Source organism: Chrysemys picta, unplaced genomic scaffold (genome assembly GCF_011386835.1).
Source record: "Chrysemys picta bellii isolate R12L10 unplaced genomic scaffold, ASM1138683v2 scaf197, whole genome shotgun sequence".
In the NCBI taxonomy this organism is placed as follows: Eukaryota; Metazoa; Chordata; order Testudines; family Emydidae; genus Chrysemys; species Chrysemys picta.
Genome location: NW_027052904.1, coordinates 69,949 through 91,674, shown reverse-complemented (window position 1 = coordinate 91,674; position 21,726 = coordinate 69,949).

Sequence of the window (21,726 nt, the reverse complement as noted above, 5' to 3'; positions counted from 1 at the left end):
ATGGGGGGGCTGTCACACAGCTGGGCAATTTAACCCAGCTGGGCAGGAGTGACTGTCTCCCTGGAGCTGGGGTCTCAGCCCAGGTGTCTCTCTGCCCTTCCCCCTAGTCGCCCCCGGGCGAGGTGGGAGTGCCCCACGTTGCGTTCCAGCCCCACATTCGCACCCACAAGTGCTGGTGGGTTCCAATCCCAGCTGAACACGCCCACCCGGCCCTAGTGCGGAGCAGAAGGGCCCAGCGCTGCCCCACAGACCCTCTGGCTCTCCGAGCCCGCTCTTACCCATCACCCCAGCACGTCTGGCCCAGGCTGAACGCTGCTGCTCTGTGCAGAGAGGCTGGCACTTCTCGCTACTGCCGTACGAGGGGCTGCTACCGACTGCTCCCCCTAACCCCCGCCCTGCTGCGCTCTGGGGATGTTGCCCTGCTGTGGAGCTCTGAGGTGTCTTGAACTGGAATTTGTTTGGAAAGAAACTGCTAAGGAGCCTTATCAGCCCCGGTCAGAGAGTACCTGGGAGCCTGCCTGGGTCGGGCGGGTCTGGTACAGCCTCCCCCCAGATAAGGCTCTTCCCTGGACCTGCCACCCATTGGAATCTGGAACGATTCCCTCCGAGGTAACACCCGGGGCAGCCAGGGCAGGGCAGGGCATGGCCTGCTCCCCTGGAGCGTTAGGACTTTCAGGAGTCAGAGGTGTCAGCGGAGCAGGTTGTGATTGTACGTTAAAGCAGTGAAGAAAGTTGGGGGGACAGAGGAATTGGGTGCTGTGGCCCCCCCATGCCTGGGGCCTATTTGAAAGGCAGCTGTCACACTGTCCCCTTTATCGGGAGTGCCCACTACACCCATCTCACGCAGTCCTCGGCACGAGAAGGGGGAGCATGTTCCCAGCTGAACGGCGTTCGTCCAGGACTCACCGACCCCTATTCCAGGATGGGGGAGTGACCTGAGAGAGAGGTCACCATGTAGCCTGCAATTATCAGTGGCTTCTGGATTCCTCTGGGAAAGGGTTAACCAGGGGCTTAGTTTAGTCCACACTTGGCTTTCTCGGCAGTGCTGGACTCTGGTGGCAGGGAGGTGTCCAGCTCGCACCCTTTCACCTGGCAGGGAAAGTGCCCTAAAGGTTAGGATGTTCTCACAGGCTGTCGTAGTTACTGGGACCTTGGCAGGGAGGATTGGTGGCTTGTGGGGCATCGGATACCTCCCCTCCTCCTAGAGCTGTGCAGTAACCAGAACATTACCCCCGCGAGGAGAGGGTTTCGGGGACCCTGGGATCTTGGGAGCCAGGGCTTCTCTCAGCAGCCTGGAAGCCCAGGCCCCCCATCAGCCTGTCAAGCAGGTGGGCAGGCGGGCGAGCTGGCAGGGAGCTAAGCAGCTTTCCGTGCTAAACCTGCCTGCTTTCTGTCTGAAGGTTTGTCCAAATCGACGTGTTCCCACGAAACGTTTGGATTTTGACAAGCTGGCAATTTCTGATGGAAAAACGGTTCCACTGGCAAATTCTGACCAGCGCCTCTCCTGACCGCACAGCTCCCTGCATCTTTGCTGAGCGTGGAATCAGAATGGACTTGACACAGGTGGTTGTGCCCTGGGATGCCATCTCAGGCCAGCTCCCCCAGTGCTCCGGCGCTCACATTCTCCTAGTGGTGACGTCTGACCCTGGGGAGATGAAAGGCCTCTGCGGGTTGTTTCCTGCAGTGTGAGCTTTGGCTGCAGGCTTCTGTCCCCAGCCATGGCACGAAGGAATCTGTCTAGCCAAGCTGGGCGTCCTCCCTCATCTGTGGTCAGAGGTCACACGGGCCCTTCCAGTGACAAGGTGGCAGCATCTGGCCCTGGGAAAACAGACATCTGCTGTGTGCTCACCTCAGAGATTTCTTTCTTTCTGCAAACTGAAGAGGCCTCTCTCCTGTAGCCTCAGCAGAGGCTGCGAGGAGGCCAGCAGACCCGGTGGCCCCCTGCAGACTGGGGGAGGCCCTGACCAGTAGCTCTAAAGGCCAGAAGACCCCACAGGACAGGTGGGGAATGGGACTGTGACGTTACGTTGCTGTTCCATGGTTCCTTTCTCCTAGGGTTACCATATTTAAAAAAATAAAAAAAAGAGGACACTCCACGGGCCCTGGCCCCGCCCCAAGTCCACCCCTACTCCGCCCATTCCCCCAAAGTCCCCGCCCTAACTCCCCCTCCTCCCTCCCAGCCACACGAAAAAGGCTGCCCAAGCACTACCAGCTTCACGGTTTGCCGGGCAGCCGCCAGACCCTGCGCCCCCGGCCAGCGCTTCCCCAGCACAGCTGGAGCCCGGGAGGGGAAGAGCCCAGCCGGGGGCGCAGGGTCTGGAGGCTGCCCGGCAAACCCGTGAAGCCGGTAGCGCTCGGGCTTTGGGCAGCCCCTATGCCTCCGGACCCTGCGTCCCCGGCCGGGCACTTTCCCTCCTGGGCTCCAGCTGCTCTGCTCCTCCCCTGACTCTTTGTCTCTGTTTAAGAGCCAAGCTGCCCGAGCCAGCGCTACGGGCTTCGGGCAGCCCCCTTGCCTCCGGACCCTGCGTCCCCGGCCGGGCACTTTCCCTCCTGGGCTCCAGCTGCTCTGCTCCTCCCCTGACTCTTTGGCTCTGTTTAAGAGCCAAGCTGCCCGAGCCAGCGCTACCGGCTTCGGGCAGCCCCCTTGCCTCCAGACCCTGCGCCGCCGGAGCAGAGCAGCTGGAGCCCGGGAAGGGAAGTGCCCGGCCTGCGGCTCGGGGTCCGGAGACACGGGTGCTGCCCGAAGCCAGTAGCGCTGGCTCGGGCGCTTGGCTCTTAAACAGAGCCGAAGTCTGAGTCAGGGGAGGAGCAGAGCAGAGGGAGAGGAAGTGCCCGTCCGGTATTTTTCCCGGACATGTTCGGCTTTTTGGCAATTCCCCCCGGACGGGGGTTTGATTGCGGAAAAACCGGACGTATCGGTAACCCTACGTGACTGGTGCCCGGGGCCGGGGGCGCAGCTCCAGCCCCAGGGGGATCCAAATCCGGACAGTGCCGGCTCCCCGCAACGCGCTGGCGTCCACAACCCCCGGAGGGCGCCCCCCAGCCCTGCGATGGCTGCCAAGCGGTGCCCAGAGACACCCCTGACCCAAAGGACAGGGGCTCGCGCCCCCCCTCCTCCGACGGCTTGCTGCCTCACGGGGCAGGTTGGTCGCGTCGCAGGGGCCGCTGGGAGTTGTAGTTCTCGGCCGCTCCCCTCTCCCGGCTCTCCCTGGAGCGTGAGGCCCGGCCGGACTACAGCCCCCAGCATGCCCTGGGCAGGAGCGAGTGTCGCACCGAGATGATGTCACAGCGGGCGACCAACACACACAGATTCGGAGATCCTAGCCTCCCTATTTCCCCGGACATGTCCGGCTTTTTGGCAATTCCCCCCGGACGGGGATTTGGGGACCAAAAAGCCGGACATGTCCGGGGAAATCCGGACGTATGGTAACCCTAAGACTATATAATGTAGACAGAAATTGAATTGGAATTGGTGCTCAATTTATCATATCAGTTGCATACAGAGGTGAAAGTAAGCTGGTACGGGCCTGTACGGCATACTGTTAAAAACGGTGCTGTAGCGTACCGGCAAGGAAGTGGAGCATTCAATGCCGGCTTACTTTCACCTCTTTTGGCTGCATAACAAACAGCTTAAACTCCGAGCTAATAAAAGCTTGGAAAGGGAAAACTCCCTCTCCCTCTCCTGCTGCAGCCAGGCTGCAGATGGGGCTAGGCTCCGCCTTTTCCCCCCTGCCTGGCACTCAGCAGGGGCTGCAGCGGCTCCCCTCTAGCTTGCAGGAGGGAGACCGGCTGAGGGAGAAGTCTGCCCAGGACACCTGCCGCTTGCATAAAACCAGTTTCAACTTAGCTGTTCCCTCTGTGGTTCAACAGCCATTTCTGGCATCCTTGTTAATTTCACTCACAGTTGTTGGGGGATTGACCATGGCAGGGGCCATGATGCCCCCTTGATGAGGCGATCTCCAGTAGTATAATACACAAAAAATACAATCAAAATCAGGAACCATTTCCAAGTTCAAATCTATCCCATTCCCTCCCCAGCAAAGGATCATGGTTGTGATGGCCAAACTGCTTGCAGATCCACTTTGAAATGTTACTGTTAAAAAAAACAAATACAAACATGGGAGAACATGGTGGGAAGATGTGTCATGATGATTGGGGTTTATTTTGGGCAAAGCAATTTTGCTAAAGCAACTAAAGATTCACAGGGAAAGCAAATAGCCCCGATAGACAAAACCACAAAGGGATTGGAGGGGAAAACTGGCTATTCAGGGAAATTATTGTGCCTCCTTTGAAAGAAATAGTAGTTTTCATTCTACCCTCTTTATATATTGAATTAAACACCTGAAATGTCCTTAGGACCTAGGGGCATGATCTCAGATTTCTTTTTGTTTTGTCAGTGTCCTGCAGAGTGCAGAGGCTGAAATTGACAAAATTTTCTCTAAGACTCTTGTATATTTCATGAAGGCTAGTCCAGTTGTCCTTCATTCACCCCTGCCTCCCCCTACTACTAGCCACCCATTGGTGTGCCCCCTGCACCCTTTTATGTGCCTGGAAGGGAGATTAAACAATCCTTTATATCTGACTTGCTAGGAACCTTGCTAGACCTGCCCCTGCCATGGTCACACACACCTCTTCCCCCCCACCAAGGATGCCAGAAATGGCTCCTAATCCTATGGGCTGAACCGTGCAGGGAACAGCTGAGTTTAAACTGTTTTTATGCAGGTGGCAGGTGTCCTGGGCAGGCTTCTCCTTCAGCCAGTCCCCCTGCTCCCTGCTGCAAGCTAGAGGGGAGCTGCTGCCGGGTGCATGGTGGGGTGGGGGGAGTGCAGAGCCTAGCCACATTGGCAGCCTGGGTGGAAGAGGAGGGAAGACACGCAGAAAAATGTGACAGTTTTCACTTTTTCAGGCTTATTCTAATAGTAAAGTTTTATTATAGACAGTATTGGTGGTAGTAGTTGTAGTAGCTTTATTTTCTATATCTGTCATGCAATGGGAGGAATCCACGAAGTATGTAGGAGAGGTGGGTTGCTTGTGATTGGACCATACAGGTAAGAAATGTAAATTACTTTTGCCCCTGCCCAAACCCCAGGGCTCCCAGCTGCCTCTGCAGCTGGTAGCTCCCGGGGTGATTTAAAGGGCCCAGGGATCCCAGCTTCAGCCAGAGCCACAGGCCTTTTAAATCCTGATTTAAAAGCCCTGGGACTTAAAGGCCCCACCACTTCCGGTAGAGGCCCCGCCCCCTCCTCAGGACCCCAGAGTCCTTTAAGTTACTTTCACCCCAGTTGCATACCTTTTGAAACACAGCATAATAATAGACATCTCCTGTAACTAGTGCTGTTTTGACATAAGACTTAAAAAAAGTTGCATTATTTAAAGAATTTTCCTCTGGCCATGTCCATCTACCTATATGTCAAAAAGCGTAGAATCAAATGAAGTAAAAATCTTAAATGAACCAAAGTGTACCATAGACACTCTATGGATAGTAATTCCATGCTCGAATAATAAGCTATAGATAAATTTATGGAAGACAGATCTATCAATGTCTATTAGCCAGGATGGGCAGGGATGGTGTCTCTAGCCTCTGTTTGCAAGAAGCTGGGAATGAGCAATAGGGGATGGATCACTTGATGATTATCTGTTCTGCTCATTCTTTCTGGGCACCTGACATTGGCCACTGTCAGAAGACAGGATACTGGAGTAGATGGATCTTTGGTCTGACCCAGTATGGCCATTCTTATGTAAGACTATAGTAGTAGGGATATGCTACCATCCACCTGATTAGGATTGTGATAGTGACGGTGCACGGCTCAGGGAGATTAAAGAGGCTATAAAATAAACTCAATAAGGGGGTGGATTTCAGCTATCCCCCGTTGACTGGGTACGTCACCTCAGGAGGGGAGGCAGAGACAGTTTCTTGACACCATAAATGACTCTTTCTTGGAGCAGCTAGTCTTGGAACCCACAAGGGGAGAGGTAATTCTTGATTTAGTCCTAAGTGGAGCACAGGATCTAGTCCAAGAGGTGAATATAGTTGAACCACTTGGTAATAGTGACCATAACATAATAAAATTTAACATCCATATGGGGCAGAGGTAAGGGAGAACAGCAACTCACCACAATAATTTCAGAAAAGGGAACTACACAAAAATGAGGAAGTTAGTTAAACAGAAATTAAAAGGTACAGTGCCAAAAGTGAAATCCCTGCAAGCTGCATGGAAACTTTCTAAAGACACCATAATAGAGGCTCAACTTAAATGTACACTCCAAATTAAAAAACACAGTAAGAGGACCAAAGAAGTGCCACCATGGCTAAACAACAAAGCATTGAGCGGCAAAAAGGCATCCTATAAAAAGTGGAAGTTAAATCCTATTGAGGACAATAGAAAGGAGCATAAACTCTGGCAAATGATGTGTAAAAATGTAATTAGGAAAGAAGAAAACCTCTTGAATAGACAGCCAAAAACTAAAAGGATTGGCAATTTTTTTTTTTAAAAGAACACCACAACCACAAAGCCTGCTAAGCAACCAGTGGGACCACTGGATGATAGAGATGCTAAAGGAGCATTCAAGGGAGATAAGGCCATTGCGGAGAAACTAAATGACGTCTTTGCATTAGTCTTCACAGCTGAGGATGTGAGAGATTTCCCAACCTGAGCCATTCTTTTTAGGTGACAAATCTGAGGAACTGTCCTAGATTGAAGTGTCACTAGTGGAGGTGCTGGAACAAATTAATTAAACAGTTAAGAAGTCACCAGGACCAGCTGGTATTCACCCAAGAGTTCTGAAGGAACTCAAATGCGAAATGCTTTGTTACCTATCATTTAAATCAGCTTCTGTACCAGATAGCTAATGTGAGACAATTTTTTTCAAAAGGCTCCAGGGGCCTTCTTGATTCTTGGAGTCATTGTATATAGTTCTCTGAAAACATCCACACACTGTGCAGCTACAGTCTCAAAAAGCTAACAATGTTAGTAATCATTAGGAAAGAGATAAAGAATAAGACAGAAAATATCATATTGCCTCTATAAATCCATGGTACACCTGCATCTTGAATAGTGCATGCAGATCTGGTCACCCCATTTCAAAAAAGATATATTGGAATTGGAAAAGGTACAGAGAAAGGCAACAAAAATGATTAGGGGTATGGAACAGCTTCCATAAGAGGAGAGATTAATAAGACTGGGAATTTTCAGCCTGGAAAAGAGACAACTAAGGGGGGATATGATAGGGGTCTATAAAATCACGAGTGGTGTGGAGAAAGTAAATAAGGGCGTGTTATTTACTCTTCTCATAACAGAAGAACTAGGGGTCACCAAATGAAATTAATAGGCAGCAGGTTTAAAACAAACAAAAGTAAGTGTTTCTTTACATGATGCATAGTCAACCTGGTGAACTCTTTGCCATAGGATGTTGTGAAGGCCAAGACTATAACAGGGTTCAAAAAAGAACTAGATAAATTCATAGATATTAGCCAGGGATGGTGTCCATAGTCTCTGTGTGCCAGAAGCTGGGAATGGGTGACAGCAGATGGATCACTTGATGATTACCTGCTGTATTCATTCCCTCTGAAGCACCTCACATTGACAGTTGTCGGAAAACAGGCTTCTGGTGTTGGCTAAATAGAATTAGTTTAAAAAGCTCCACATGGGGAGTAGAAACAAACAGCCAAAGTAAACACAAATTGCAGACTAACCAGCGACAGAAATTTGTAAAAACTTGTCTTTTCAAACTGTTTGTTTTTATTGATCAGACAATTCACACGCATGGGCTAGAGCCACAAAATCTGTTCCATGAGTCATTTGATCAACTCTATTAGTCATTGATTATGGAAAGGTACCTGGGTCCATCAACTCAAATCTTGCACATCACTACTTAGTTTCTGGGTCAGGTGAATTATTCTTAGACTTCAGTTTTACAAGTGTAATGTAAAAAAAGCATATTATCTTTCAGTATCTTGTGGCAGATTCACAACTCATGCTGGGAGGAAAGCACCATTACTACCTGAATCCTGAAGAATATTTTCTTATTTATTTACCACAGTTCATTGGTCTTTCTTTTCAGCATGAACTGGGAAAAGGAACAGTGTGAGGCAAAATATCTTAGAGTAAGGCTAAGGAAAATCACTTACAAAAATTCAAGCTGTGGTGTAATATAAAACTCAGTAGAAGTGCAGTTGTAAAAAAAATTGGTAAATCTTAACTTACAGCTAGAACTAAATGCACTTACAATGGCATAATTCTACCCACAATTAGTTTTAACATGAATGTAAAGGTGAGATGTAGCCTCAATTCTATCTGAAGAATCTAAGAAAGAAGGTTTGCAGCTGTTTAAAAAAATAAAAAGAGAGGCAGGACAACTTCCTCCTTTAATACATGTACAATATTTGTGAACAAATTTCAACACTACCTGTAAAAACAATTTCAAAATATCTGAAACAAACTTCTTACATTGTCTTGTTATATAGACATACATTGCTACTTTCATAGACAATTGTTTAATAGAATACATAGGTACAGCATTTGAAGTAGCTAAAATTTGAGCTGAAGTATTCCGTATCTTAGGGACTCCACTTTTATGCCTTAAAGCATTTCCTCTGTCATCACGGTCTGCTAGAAATATGACATGTGCAGCAAGTAAAGCAGATCCTGCCCCATTCTTTCAATATAACCTATCCACTGTTCTGAAGCTGAAGGTTTGGGGCAGTGAAATGTCTCAGGGATGCATCTCCACTAGCCTCTTAGGCCCAGATCCTTCATGACTGGAATGGGAATTAGGCACCTAACTACCTTTGGAGATCTGGACCTTTATCCTGAAAGTTTTCCACCACTGCCTGGGTGCAATGGTGGAGCCCTAGTCTAGACAGGTTAATAGCTGGTGTTTTTACTACTGTTTAGTCCTGATAAGAGCTCTAGACAACATGGTAAAAAACCCTGGCTACCTGCATCATGTGTACCCTAAGTCTTCCACCCTTGCCACCACCTGAAGTCACAGTAGTAGGAAACTTAGTGTGGAGGAAGAGGCCATCATGAGAAGACTTAATTAAGCAGAAAATTGAGCTTGTACCATAATGGGTTGCCCACAACTCTGCATGCTTGTTATTTAAAAAGACCCTCAAGATATTTTTTCTTACTTTTAATAGCTATCAGTTTGTGATGGCTAGGGAAGCTCAAATCTATCTTCTCCAACTGCCCAAAGTCCAGTATTTTAAGAGCAAATTCTAGTATCCAGTTTAAGACTTCAAGTATGTTTATTATAGTACATTCAAAATAAAAGCTGATACTGCATACCAAGGGGTTTAATCTTTTGGAACCCTATTAGGGGTTGGAGGTGTTCCTTGGGTGGTGGAATTTGGGAGCTCAGGTACAAAAATTAGCAAGGTCACTGCGGATGCAACTTTTCTCTTATAGAGCTAGTACAATATCTACACTTATGCAGCAGAACCTCAGAGTTATGAATTGACCAACCACGCACCTCATTTGGAACTGCAAGTACACAATCAGGCAGCAACAGAGACAACAAAGCAAATACAGTACAGTATTGTGTTAAATGTAAACTATTAAAAAAACGGAAAGCAGCATTTTTCTTCTGTATAGTAAAGTTTCAAAGTTGTATTAAGTCAATGTTCAGTTGTAAACTTTTGAAACAACCACCATAACATTTTGTTCAGAGTTACGAACATTTCAGAGTTACAAACAACCTCTATTCCAGAGGTGTTTGTAACTCTGAGGTTCTACTGTGTTCTGCCGTCATATGCCCCTATGTTCAGAGTTGTTTCCAGATTGTGATACTTTTACTCCATAAGTAGTTCCATGGACTTTAGGAGCATAAGTTGTGGTTTGCAACACTACTCAGTGTGATGGAAGATCTTGAGTAATCTGACCCCTAGTGACTGAACAAAAAATTAAGTGCATTTTGAATGGTTTTTCCCTCTTAAATTTTACCCCTAATAAAATATGGTCACCTCAGTTAAATACCTTATACTGTCATCCTTTTTTTTTTTTTAAAGCATCAAGAAATGCCTGACTTTATATGGTCTGCAACTCCCATCCACAGTGTAGGATGGAATATTCATAGTCTAGGAACAAAATTAATCAAATCAATCTTAGGAATTTGCCAAAATAAAGTCAAAGTTGTAATGAGACAGAAGGGAAATAGTTTAAGTAATAAATGTTTAATCAAAGAATTTTACATATTAACAGCATTCTTTTGGCCAAACATCTACATTGTTGTAGTATTCTACTGTATATAAAGTGGGAATGTATCAAGTATAGACTATGAAAGTGCAAACAACAATTCAAGGTTAGAGTAATTTTTTCCACTTTGAGATGTGGAGGAAAGCAAATACTACATTAATGAGATCGTTTCAACATTACATTTAGGTAGGGAATTCCTGTCTTAGTCGCTATTCCTAGTTTTGCCCCTCTTCAGCTCTGTACTCCTGGGAAGACTTGTGAAGGAAGTGGCACTTATCTGTGTCTACTGTCTAGCTCTGACTTCTTGTCCTCTTTATCCCACATAGGGCAGCAGGTGGGTGGGTGCTGATTTGATGCGGCAGCTAAGAAAATTGAGTTTGTCACATTTTTATCTTTAGTGGGACTTTACCATGGCACCTGGAATCCTCATGATTATGGTCCTGGTGCTGTTGGCCTTCAGGATTCTTTGTGCCATCATCTGACCATTTGTGAGTATGCTTCACTTGTTACTTCCCATGAAAACGTACAGAATCTTGGATTCCGCATCCAATTAAAAATTATCCATGATCTTGTTCTAGTTTTACCTCAGACAAGCTCATTACTGCTACCTTCTATCCGCCTCCAACAATCTTGCCAGTGGCTGATGGGAGAATTTTCTCTGCAGTTCCTGCCCTCTGGAAAAAAGACTTTTTGTATCATTATTCCTTTATCTCTCTCTCTTTTCAGACTTCATCTCAAAACACCTCCCTCCCCCCTCTCTCTCATTGACATTACAACACAATGCAGGGCCAAACTCATCCTGGAGAAAATCATTGACTTCACTGGGGTTCCACCAAAGATGAAACTGGACTACTATGTCTGTACAAGGAAACTTTAAAATATCTTTTTACAAAGTCTGCAATATAATGGTCAAGTATGGGACAGCTTTTCTGTATTTGACCAATTGCCATTGGGTTTCCCTTACTTGATTTTGGCATTGGCATGGACTTAATCTAACCCAGTTATGATAAACATTTTCTATCATTTCTTTTCAATGGAACACTGATCTTTGGTGCAGAAAATTTTGTTGTTTTTTAATTTTCTTAATCGAGGGAAACTCTGCCCCTCGGGGGTTGTCTTGCACAGTGACTTCTAAAATACTATCCCCAAAGGCTTTAGGGACGATCCGTGGCAGAAGGACAAAGATCCAGCCTGCTATCTACATTGCCACCAAGAACAGGCATGTGTGCCACACAAGGATCCATGCTCCTGAACAGTCTCCTCTTTGCTTCTCCCTCCCTCAGCACAACAAAACTGTGCTGACATTCTGCAGCACAGGGCCTGTGTGCCTCCTCCACAGCAGGAGAGTTAGTCCTGCTGCTCCAGCCTAATTTCAGCATGGCTTCTGCCTGGCTACAGTAACCTGAGCAGCTGTGTACTATATTAGGGTTACCATATTTTGTGCCTCCAAATGGAGGACACTCCACGGCCCCGCCCCCAGCCCCGCCCCAGCCCCGCCCAACCCCGCCCCCTCCCCAAAGTCTCCGCCCCCTCCCCTGCTTCCCGCGAATATTTGATTCGCGGGAAGCCTGAAGCAGGTAAGGGGGGTGTGGGGGGAGGAGGCGCGGCCCAGGCTGCCCCCCCGGCGTTTCCAGCCTGGGTCAGCTCGGGCCCTGGGGTGCCGGCCCTGGCCGACCACCCCCGGCCCGCCCAGCACTGCCGGCCCCCGGCGGCCCGGCGCACCCCCCCGGCTCCCGGCCCCCCGCGGGCCCGGCTCCCCGCGGGCCCGGCTGACCCGGCTCCCCGCGGGCCCGGCGGACCCGGCTCCCCGCCGGCCCGGCTCCCCGCGGGCCCGGCCGACCCGGCTCCCCACCGGCCCGGCTCCCCGCGGGCCCGGCCGACCCGGCTCCCCGCCGGCCCGGCCGACCCAGCTCCCCGCCGGCCCGGCTCCCCGCCGGCCCGGCTGACCGGCTCCCCGCGGGCCGGCTGACCTCCCGATTTTCCCGGACATGCCCGGCTTTTGGGGATTTCCCCCCGGATGGGGATTTGAGCCCCCAAAAGCCGGACATGTCCGGGAAAATCCGGACGTATGGTAACCCTACGGGTGGGGGTGTGGGGTCTGGGAGGGATTAGGGTACAGGAGGGGATTCCGACCTGGGGCAGGGGGTTGGGGTGCCGGGTGTGAGGTCTGGGAGGGAATTTGGGTGTGGGAGGGGGTTCCAACCTGGGGCAGGGTTTCTGGGTGCGAGCTCCAGCCAGGCGGCACTTACCTCAGCCAGCTCCTGATCAATGGCACACGGGTGCTAATGCAGGCTCCTGACCCCTGGTCTCCCTCCGCTGGCAGGCTCTGAGCAAGGCCTGTGCCGAGAACATGGATGACGAGCTCTCGATCCTGCTGACAGCACCCCCCAGCACAGACAAACTCCAGCACATCTTGGAGGTGAGCAGAATGGGGAGGGGCAGCAGGGGTTTTACCTTAGCCCTGGGGACTCCTAGAAAGAAGAGACTGGAAAATCCATGTTTCTATTGGATCCTTCCGAGTATGCATTCGTGATATAAACTCACTGGGTGACCTTGGGGTAACTCACTTCCCCCTTACGGCATCAGTCTTCTCCACTATCAAATCTACACTGGGGAAGAAGGACAGAAGCCCCGACAATCACCTTCACCTCTGGGTGTCTGGTCCTGGGAGCCGAAACCAACTGGACTATCTGCCCCATCTCCTAAACTGCCCTGTCTTTCCCTCCTAGGGCCTGGTCCTTAGTGCTCAACCTGGCCCCTTCCCAGCTTGTCCCTGACCTTTAAAGGACTCTCCAAGCCCCTCCCATGCCTGCTTCCCTTGGGGTCTCTCTCCTGGCTGAGCACAGGCTGCCCTTCTATCTCTCAGCAGGCCTGGGTCCTAATCACAGGCTGCGTCTTGTCACGTGACCCCCACACTTATTCCCTTCACCCTAGGGAGCTGCATCACCTGGGCCAGGTGCAGTTGAGCTCCAACCCCTTTCCTGGCCATCTCACCCTGGGACAGGTTGAAACTGGAAACCTGTGGGTAACAGTAACTGGTTGCTCGCAAAGGTGCTGAAGACACAATGGAAGAGGAAATCCTTTGGCCTGGATTGAAATTATTCCGACTGAAAGTGAATGAGAGAAAATAGGTCCAGAGTTCTCTTCCTAGCAGCAGAAAATGTAGCGATTGATAGAGGTTCAGGTCAGAAAGGACCATTATGTGCATCTAGTCGCCCCTCCTGTATAACTCAGGGCCTAGAATGTGACCAAGTGGTTCCTTCAGCCAACCATAGCATGGGACTGAGCCAGAGCATGTCTTTTGGAACGACATCCACATGCAGGAGAGCCAGCTGGCTACCAGAAAATCTCTCTTCTGCAGTGATGTGGGGTTAAGGGACACGGGGGAAAAGACATGGAGGCTGTGACTAAACTTAGAGCAGCAAGGCCAGGAAAACCAGGGTTAGGTCCCAGGCCTGGCTATCAGATCTACTGTTTTCTATTCCTGGCTTTGGGACCATGAGCGAGTCTCTGCACCGCTGGGTGCCTCGGTTTCCCCAGCTATCAAATGGAGCTAATCAAGGTTTTGTTTGTTCTCCCCATTTTACAGGGTGGGAAACCGAGACACAGTTGGGACCTGTCTACACTACAGGTCTGTCGTGCGTTTGTAATCTGCTGACCCCCACATGTTGTTCAGAGCCTATGGACAACACAGCTCCTAAAGGTACGTTTGTTCTGTGCTTATCCCCTATGTACCAGCAGGGCTGGACAGCATTTCTCACTGTGATGTGGGGAGCAGGTCCTGGGTACTAAGGGTCTGAAGACGCTCTCAAGGACTAATTTTTTAAAATAATTGTTATCAATGAATTGGGAGAAAACATACAATCACTGCGGATAAGATTGGGGGGTGACAAAATACAGGCAGAGTGGTAATTCCTGATGGGGAGAGGGCAGTGATACAGAGCGATCTGGCTCATTCGGCCAGCTGGACCCATTCAAAGAAAACAAGTTTGAGCAGAGCCCAATGCAAGGTCCTATGCGTGGCAACAAGGCACGCCGGCCACACCTCCAGAATGGGGACGTGTATCCAGGAAAGCAGTGACTCTGAAAAGGATTTAGGGGCCAGAGTGGAGAAGCCACTCAACATGAGCTCCCAGTGTGATGCTGTGGTGAACAGGGCTAAAGCCATCATTAGACGAAGGAGCAGAGCCGTGAGTAGGATAGGGAGGTGACACAGCAGCAGTGAGACTGCTATTGGAATACTGCCTCCAGTGTTGGTGTCCTCCTTTGAAAAAGATGGTCCTAGAAATTGGAGCTGGGGCAGCAAAGAGCCACCAAATGTTCTGAGGGCTGGAGAAAAATGCCTTCTAGTGAGCTATTGAAAGAGCTCAACCTGTTTAGCTTATCAAAAGAAGATTGAAGGGGACTTCATTGAAGTGTTGATGTGCCTTAATGGAGAGAAAATACTGGGGATTAAAGGGCTCTCTAGTCTAGCAGAGAAAGGCAGAACAAGACCCAATGGCTGGAAGGTGAAAAGAGACAAATTCCTATGACAAATAAGGCACAAATATTCAACAGCGAGGATGATTGAACACAGGAAGAAGCTACCAAGGAAAGTGGTGGATTCTCCATCTCTTGATGTCATTAATAAAGACTAGATGCCTTTCCGGAATGTGTTTGCCCCAAAAGTAGCTATTGTGATAGACAGGAGGCCTGTGATATGCAGGGGGTCAGATTAGATGCTCTAACTGTCTCTTCTGGCCATAAAGTCTACTCATTTCTGAGAAACCGAGTGTAGCATTGGGAGCAGCTTGTGATGTTTTACTGTCTAGCCGGCTTGCTTCCTAGAATGAACACTCATTGAGCGGGGTGATCCCCAGAGAGTAGCTCAAACCTCCAAAGTGTCTGCCCTGTGGCAGGACATTAACACTGCAGGGGAGGGGTGGGTGTGGCAGTGACATCACAAAGGCCTTTTGCAGGACCTCGGCCTATTGGCCAAAGGTGCAGGGGAGGTGGTGACCTCACAGAGGGATGCTGACATCAGCCAGGCAGGACAGGGGCGCAGGGCCAAGGAAACCTCAGAGACCCCTGTGGCTTTGCTTCAGCAAGTCTCCTCTCGAGATCTCTCTTTGAGGTCTGAGAGAGTATTTGGGTTCGTGTATGTGAGCACCAGGAGGAACCTCTTTTGAGTTTTCTCCTTTCTTTTTCCTGATTTCATTAGAAATCTGACGTCCCTGTTTAGAAGGTAAGAGCCTCCGAGAGGTTTGGAACCTGTTCAGTTTGCTGCATCTGGCTCCAGCTGAATTTTAGGCATGGAAAACACTAGCTTAAGGTGGCCAAATTTTATTCCCCACCTGGGATTTTGTCCCTTAGAATCTCTGGGGACATTAAGGTTTGTCCTTTTTCTTTTACCTTTTCCTCTATCCCTCCCTCCTTTCTTTTCATCTCTTACTTCTTTTGTCCTTTCCCTGTTCCCCTCCCACCACCAGGAGGGGTGTGTGTGTGTCATGGGGGTTGCTCTACAACTCCCATTGTGGGAGGTCCACCGAAAAATGTGGGGCTGAAATAGTGCTCAGACAGTGATCCCCAGCGGTGACCTGGGCCATCCTTTGGGCTCTCTGGTGAGAACCCTCATCCTCCCGCCCCTCGGTCTCTACCCTGATTGGCTGAGCAGGGGGTTATTGACAGGGAGGAGACTCAGGTCCCTGTTGTTTTCTTTTAAGACCAAGTAAATAGTCATAACCAGTCATATGTTCGACAAATTTTGCTGCGTCTCTGCAGTTCATTATTTTCTCTAACATTCCAGTTCTCCTAAAATACTTGCTGAATAATTACTATGAACTCTTGCTGGTCTGGAACTCACTTGAGAGCACTTTATTCAGGTCATTCAATGTCTGAAATTCAAGATCCGATGGTTAGTTTGAAAATCAGGGCTCTTGGGTCCTATTCCCAACTCTGCCACGGACTGGCTGTGTGACCTAAGACAAGTCAATTCTCCTTTCTCAGCCTCAGCTTCTCCCTCTTTCAAGTAGGGATAACAATCCGCCCTATTTACCTCCCGGCAGGTGGAGAATGGGGATCTATTGGAGAGTGTCACTAGGAGCAGTGCATAAGATGAGGTGTCCTATCCTGTTTACTCAGATCAGATTAGGACATAATAGAATGGCTGAAATAGTCTATTTTATTTGTATTTTATTATGTTGCAATTGTTAAAAGCAGCACCTACTTAGCTCAGACTGAAACATCTTATCTAATTTTTGAGATCTAAGTATCTCCTCTTTGTGTAGCTCAAACCTCCAAAGTGTCTGCCCTGTGGCAGGACATTAACACTGCAGGGGAGGAGTGGGTGTGGCAGTGACATCACAAAGGCCTTTTGCAGGACCTCAGCCTATTGGTCAAAGGTGCTGGGGAGGTGGTGATCTCACAGAGAGATGCTGACATCAGCCAGGCAGGACAGGGGCGCAGGGCCAGGGAAACCTCAGAGTCCCCTGTAGCTTTGCTTCAGCAAGTCTCCTTCTCGAGGTCTCTCTTTGAGGACTGAGAGAGTATTTAGGTTCATGTACATGAGCGCCAGGAGGAACCTCTTTTGAGTTTTCTCTTTTCTTTTTCCTGATTTTACTAGAAAACAGACGTCCCTGTTTAGAAGGTAAGAGCCTCCGAGAGGTTTGGAACCTGTTCAGTCTGATGCATCTGGCGCCAGCTGAATTCTAGGCATGGAAAACACTAGCTTAAGGTGGTCGAATTTTATTCCTCACCTGGGATTTTGTCCCTTAGAATCACTGGGGACATTAGGGTTTGTTCTTTTTGTTTTACCTTTTCCTCCATCCCTTCCTCCTTTCTCTTCATCTCTTAAGTCTTCTGTCCTTTCCTCTGTTCCCCTCCCACCACCAGGAGGACTCTGTGTGTGTGTCGTGGGGGGTGCTCTGCAGTGGGAACAGGGACAATTCTCCAACTTTGGGCAGTCGAGAGCCTGGGTGAGATAAGGGGCGTTAAAGCCCTTTGTGAAGGAGAAAGGGGAGTTTCACGGTGTTGAGCACCAAGGAATTCTAAACTTTGCTAAAACATCTAGTCTGCAGAAACCAGAAATGGTTGGGGCCACATTGTAACCATTGTCTTTTTTAAGCCCATTGAGGGATGTGAGTCCCACCCTTTTAGGTATCTGGGGTGCTGGGAGAAGAGAAGAGGTGCCTGTCTCCATTTTATGGCCTCAACAAACTAAGTGCTGTGCCCCAGTTCTCGTCAGAGATCCCTGAAAAAGAACGTCTTCCCATCCATTAACATACCTGGAAAGATACTGGAACCCCTTATTAAACAATCAGTTTGTCAGCACCTACAGGACAATTTGGTTCTTAGGACTAGTGAGCATGGACTTGTCAAGAACAAATCATTCCAAACCAATCCTAGCTCCTTCTTTGGCAGGGTTACGGGCCTAGTGAAGTAAACAGTAGATGTGATCCATCTTGGTGTTAATAAGGACATTCTCACAAACAAACTAGGGAGATGTGGTCTAGATGCAATTAGTATAATATGTGTGCACAGATGGTTGCAAGCCCGTACTCCAACAGCCCAGAACCAAACACTCCTTCTCCTGGGCAGTGCGCTCCGACCTCTAATGGTCAGATGCTGCTTAGCACTGTCAGAGCAGCTTTTGCTGGGGGATTCTCCCAGCACTTTCCAATAGTGGGAAAGTATGAAATCCCCATTTGACTGCTGGGGACAGAGCCTAGAGCGGGGAGCAACTTACCCAAAGTCCCACAGGTCAATAGGAAACTCAGGCGCAGGGCTGGGAGTCACTGCCCCTCCCACTCCCAGGTCACCGCCCAAGGGTGGCTCCTCTGGCAGAGGTGCGGGGAAGGGTCACTCTCTCCTGGCTGGGCTGTTCTTTTCACTCCAGTAACATTGCAACGGCTTTGGGGAGAGGCTCACTCCCAGGATCAGATACAGGAGGGGCAGCAGGGTCCAGGGAACAGGGGCTATTCCTGCCCTGCCACTGTCTGTCTGAGAAACCTTGGCCTTGTCATTCCCTGGCTCGGTGCCTCAGTTTCCATTCTCGCCAGCCTGTGCCTATTTCCCTGCAGTTTCACCTGCGTGTTGGTGCCAGTCCCATCCCCGCACTGCACAGTCTAATACCGGCTCCTCTCTCTTGCCAGCACTATGACACCTGCCGTGGAGCCAGAGCTGGAGACCCACCTCCTCCGAGCTGCCCTGCACGCCGTCTTCACCCTGGGCATGGAGAAGGACACCACCCAAGTGCAGGTAGATCATGCTAAAGTCATGGATTGAAGAGCCAGCTGTCTGCAGTGGGATGTGAATGAGAGAGGCCAGGATATGTGTTTGGGGGTCTCACCAGTGTTTCCCAGAGACCCCACTTCCCATCCTGTGGCAGGTGTAGCCCCACTTTCCCTAACTCTGACCCATGGCTCTCCCTTGCTTTCAGGATCTGCCTAGGGTCTTGCCAGACCTCCTGGATGCCATGCTGGGGAACCTGCTGGCAGAGTCCCCAGACACCGACAGGCTCCAGTACATCTTGGAGGTGAGCCCGATGAGAGAGGTGGGGACAATTTTACCTTCACTCTTAGATCCATTTTCCAGTCTGTCCTCCTAGCCGGGCCCCAAGTGGGCATCCTTGGTCAGGGCAGTCAGTGCAATGCCTCCTTTCCCCACAGCACATTAACTACTAGATCGTGTCCACGGTGCGGCGAGAGAGAGCCAGGGCCGTTAAGAGCAGCACTGCCCTGCTCAGATTCACCATCACCCTCCCTGAGTTTGACGTAAGTGACCTCTGACCCCAGCTTCCTGACTCCAGGCGTAGGTGATCTGGCTCCGACGGGCTGTAGGATCTGCTGCTGCAGGGGCTGTGGGTTAGGAGTGTTCCTCTTGGGGAGGCAGAGTCAGAGCAGAGAGTGAGCCTGGCTTGAGTCAAGTTCTTCTTGTCCTAGTTAAGTGGTGACTCTGGGCTTTTAAGGGGACTGTGCTCCAGGTTCATGCCTCCCTGTCATCCTGGAGCAGCTGGGGAAGCAAGTCCTCATGGAGGGCCCTGCAGAGGGGCTGAGGGGAAGGAGAGTCCTGGCCCGGGGGGGACTGGGAGCTGACAGGAAAATGCTGATGGAGTCCCCTCTCCCTCTCCCGTCCATTAGAACTCAGCGGAATTCCCCAGGATGGGTCACCACATGGCACAGCTAGCTCTGTCCGTCAGTGACCCAGCCAAGGACATCAGCCGGCAGGCCAGGGAGGGGGTTTACCGGCTCTACCAGCTGCTGCTGCACCAGAGGAGTAAGGAACCCAGCTGGGAAATGGCACCCGCTAGAAGAGTGAGACTGGGACCCCAGCCAATTTCTCTCAGATTGACCCCGGCTGGAGGATGAGTCTCTCTATCTCTTTCTGTGTTCCACACCACGCCCTGCAATTCTGTTGGGCCGGGCACGCAGCGAGGACTCTGCCCACTGTGCAGCCACCAATGGGATTGGAAGGACACAAGCCCTGCAACCAGAAGGACAAATGTGTGTGTGTGTGTCTCTCTCCCTGTCACCTACTCCCTCCTGGGGGAAACCCAGCAGCTGATGGGGGACAAGGTGAGCAGCTGCATTAGACTCAGGAGATTGGGGCGCGGCCCAGGCCTCATTCCCATCCTGTGGCCATTCGCTGGCCTGGCACAAGAAGCCTGGTGGGGAATGAAAGGGAGAACAGGTGCTCCTGGGAAGGGAGATGAATTCACCTCCATGAGCAGGAGCGAGCCAGCTTGTCCCCGGAGCAGCTCCAGCCAGCTCTTTAGCCAGGCTAATTAATGACAAGCTTTGCCTCATCCCAGACTTATGTTCTTAGGACAGGGTGCTATCGCTCTTGGGAAGGGCAGGAGAGTCCCCCAAGTGCCCTCTGCGAGACTCTCCTGTCCCACAGGGCCGCACCCAATTCCTAGTGGTCTGGTGTCTGTGTCACCCGAGCCACCACCCAGAGTTGCTCCCATCACTGGCAGCCTGGGAGGCCAAGGACTGACGGGTGATGGCGTCTGACCAGGCAGGGCTGAGGCACATGGGCAGGGGACGCTTGCCCTGCTGCTGGCAAGGCTGGACCCGTTCTGGAGAGAACAGGAGGATTCAGTCAGCAGTAGGGTTACCATGTCTAATAAATAAAAAAAGAGGACTCTCCACGGGCCCTGGCCCCGCCCATTTTCCCACCCCTAGCCCCGCCCCAACTCTGCTCCTTCCCCGCCCTAACTCCGCCCCCTCCTCCCTCCCACTCCCAGCCATGGGGAGAGGGCTGCCACAGCGCTACCAGCTTCACGGTTTGCCGTGCAGCCCCCAGACCCTGCGCCCCCGGCCGGCACTTCCCCAGCGCAGCTGGAGCACGGGAGGGGAAGTGCCCACCCGGTAGCGCTGGCTCGTGCAGCTCGGCTCTTAAAGTCTGAGAGGGGAGGAGCGGAGCAGCTCAGCTGGAGCCCGGGAAGGGAAGTGCCTGGCCGGCGGCTCGGGGTCTGGAGGAAGGGGGGGTGCTGCCCGAAGCAAGTAGCGCTGGCTCGGGCAGCTCGGCTCTTAAAGTCTGAGAGGGGAGGAGCGGAGCAGAGCAGCCGCGGGAGAGGAAGTACCCAGCCAGCATTTTCCCGGACATGTTTGGCTTTTCGGCAATTCCCCCCGGACGGGGGTTTGATTGCCGAAAAGCAGGACATGTCCGGGAAAAAACGGACGTATGGTAACCCTAGTCAGCAGGGGCTGCCGATCCGTCCCATTCACCAGGGCTGCCATCCTGCGGCTTCAGCATTACTGGCTGGGGTGACTTGGGGAAAGGTCTCAACCTCCCCACATCCCACTTCACTGCTGCCAGAATCCCTCCTGCCCCCCCCCCGCTACAGTCCCCTCCCTACCCAACCTGCATGGGGCTGGAGGAGAGGGGTCTGAGAACTTGAGCTGTGGATTGGAAGTGGAACAGCTGTCAGGGGCACTGAGGGGGAAGTGGCAGGAGCTCCCCGTACAAGGAAGGGGGTTGCCACTGGAGGTCACTAGGAAGGACAACAAGACTCCATCCTGGGGGTCAGGAGGGGAAATCCATCCCTCAGAGGTGGGCAGAGGCTGGGTGGAAACGCTGCTGGTTCCAGGGGCCGTTAATCCCCCCTGATTCCTCGGAGGCGTCTGAGTCTCAGACAGGTTCTCATTCCCTTGCAGCAGGAGGACGTCACGGCCAATGTGATGCGCCAGCTCCGTATCATGCGGCACTTGCGCCAGGTGCCCGAGGAGCTGCAGGGCCTGTGCCTCCCAGGACACCAGCAACTCCCGCTCTCTGCTGCAGGTACTGCTCTGGCTCTCTGTAAATGGGGAGCTAGTGGAAGGGGAAATGGAGCCCCCTGGCACTCACAGAAACCCTCTCCCCTCTCTGTGGAGCAGGGTCCTTTCCTCTGCCCCCAAATTCCTTCATCTGGGACAGGAGCTCTTTCCCTCACACCCATTCCCCTCCCCTCTTTCCTTGATCTACCCCCATCCCATTCCCCCTGCGCCCAGGCAGAGCTCTGCCTGCCCCATATGGTGCAGAAAGGCCTGTGATATGTAGGGGATCAGATTAGGTG